The sequence below is a fragment of the Diadema setosum genome, chromosome 22 (genome assembly GCF_964275005.1).
Source record: "Diadema setosum chromosome 22, eeDiaSeto1, whole genome shotgun sequence".
Lineage (NCBI taxonomy): Eukaryota > Metazoa > Echinodermata > Echinoidea > Diadematoida > Diadematidae > Diadema > Diadema setosum.
Genome location: NC_092706.1, coordinates 15,217,785 through 15,220,521, shown reverse-complemented (window position 1 = coordinate 15,220,521; position 2,737 = coordinate 15,217,785).

The window sequence follows — 2,737 nt, the reverse complement described above, 5'->3', positions numbered from 1 at the left end:
AGACCCATGTACTGACATTAATAATGCTCGCTGTGATGGGATACACCCAAGAGAAGACACAAGACATTGAATGGGCTTAGAATGTAGACTTGAATCCATTATAAGGTAACCATGAATGGCCTGCACCTTCCAGCTCTGCAATGCTTACTTCCTTCTGTTCCCCCCCCCCCCCTTTGGTCAGCCAAACATCTAGTGTTTCTACCCCTAGTCCTTCACCTCGCAGTAAGAGACAGTGGGAGAGTGTAATAAGACAGGAACAGGAAGTCAGAGGTTGTGACCTTGACTCCAGACACGCCTCCTTTTCTCATGAGACCTTCTGAGAGATTCCAAAGAGAATAAATCAAATCTGTCAAAAATTGCGATGCAAGACTGCATAGCTGTAACCCCTATCCGGGCTCTTTGTGCAGAAAATTCAACATCATTTGAGTTTGCTAGGTCAAAAATGGGCGTATACCCATAGTGGACCCTGGATGTATGGTTTAAACCATTTCTCTGTGTATGGATCCCTCTGCAACAAAAGACTTCACATACAATCAAGATGTACAATTTGTCCTCTTCAAATGATGTATTGGGATCGGCAGTGGAATCCTTTACCATAATGGAATCCTTTACAATTGCTTAGATATGAGATTAAGCCTCAGAACCCCAAATGCTTTGCTGCAGTGTTTCAGAAGAATTGTACGCACACATAATGGAAATGAGTTTTAAGTCTATATATTCATGTGTCTTCTCCCCCAACCTAGGATCAAATTGTCAGAGTAAGACTGAAACTAAAGAGAAAGTGATTGAAAGCTAAGGAGGAATATGAAGTTTGTGTATCTCTACACGTTGATGCTGCATTTCTTTGACAGCTTACTGTGGACCAGAAAAGGCAACTAGAATGCTACGTATATGAAGATGAAATGTGCAAACAAAATATGATTAATCTTGCTTTTTGTGAGAGGGCTCATGTGTGGAATGATTACATCTGACTCTCTACCATTGCTGTATTTGGCGCTTTGTAGACATTGTCTACAAATTATGTAAGATGAAAGATCATCGAGTAACAAAAGGCAATAAGAGCATTTTGATGCAGGTTGTCCCCACGGGGCTTTTAACAGACCTGTTCTTTGACTACATTTTTCTTTTTTTGTTTGTTGCTGTTTTCTTAATGTTTGAAATGGCAAATATAATTGAGCGCTTATCAGAGAAAAATGCATCCGCCCTCAATTTACATGCTGAATGGCGCCATTTCAGAACCGTTACATGCAGCAAGATTAGTTATATACATGCTCACAAAGTATTTCCTAATTCAGAGATAAATGCTCTGAAAATCAAAGGCTTTTCTGTTTATGCCTTCATAGCATTTTTTCCCCAATCAACTGTGATATGCACATGGAATGAAGTATGTGCAAAGATACAGGCTTAAATATTTGCGTATCAATGTGTGTGTCCTTACAACCATGTCTTGTACACTTTTGTTTTGTATCTGTGTATGTATATAAATGTGTATGTGTATAAAGTATTGTACTATACATTTATATAGGTATGAAGAACAGATCATATATGCACACTCTTAGCGGAAGATTAGGGGTAAGTGTCAAACATGCAATGTTACCAAGACCCGATACTCCGCATGTTTACTTGTAGGCGTCAGTATTGTTATATCTTATGTAAATCTCTATATCAAGTCACAGAGTGAATTGTTTTTTGTTGTCTCAAAGTGTATTTAACGGACTCTCTTTCAAGTCCAGAGGTTGTCGGTCCAGATTTCTCACTAAGTAAAGTGCCTGATCACACCAGTACCTTGAATGTAAATGAGGAATACGATGATTGTCTAGATTGTATCTGTTTCATCTTTCATACGTTCCCAGTTGCCTTTCGTGTCCAATTCACGCTGACCGTGTCTCTCTGTTGTCACATTTGTGTCCACTCACCCATTGTACAATCCTTGGGTCATCGGTCAAAACTGAAATTCCGTTGCGCTGTAGAAACAGGTCTCAATGCTGTATGTATGTATGTTGCCCTGTGCCTCTCTTCGTCTCAATAGACAGGATGATATGGTATGATATGATATGATAATCATTATATTGCCTCCGGAGAACATCGCAAAACATTGCCCTGCCTGAGAACATGGCAAAATATTGCCCTGCAGGAGAACATCGCAAAATATTGCCCTGCCAGAGACCATGCTTGGACATGCCTTTACCTCGCGCCGCATGTGCCTGGTTCAGGTACCGCAATTAGGGCAGGGCATTATCATACCTATCTCTCTCTCTCTCAACATTCTAGTCTCGTGTAAAGTTACTCTGTCATGCTGCATCATTCTTCACTAATCTCCTCCTTTCTCTCGACTTTTACCCATTTTTCACAGCACAGTTGTAGAGACATTCTATATCCTCCTATGGAGCCCTATTCTGACTATTGTATTTATTGCTTTAGATGAAATAGGTGGTCTTAGTAAAATGCTAATCATGTATCAGTTTAAAGTTTAAATCATTGATAAGATTATAGTGAGGATGATTATAAAGTATCCTTCATATAAGTCCCTATGATTGACAATCTGTCATGGCTGAGGCAAGATATCTTGACTTGTTCATGTTTGGACCATTTGCAATAATGAGAGTGATCTTTTAATGGTACCTGAGGATCCTTACCACATCGCATCACTGTACACTGTCAAATCTAAGAAACATATCTCCTTATGCCTTTCTCTTGTGTCCTTGAACAAGACAGTGAATACCTTCTTTGATCAGTG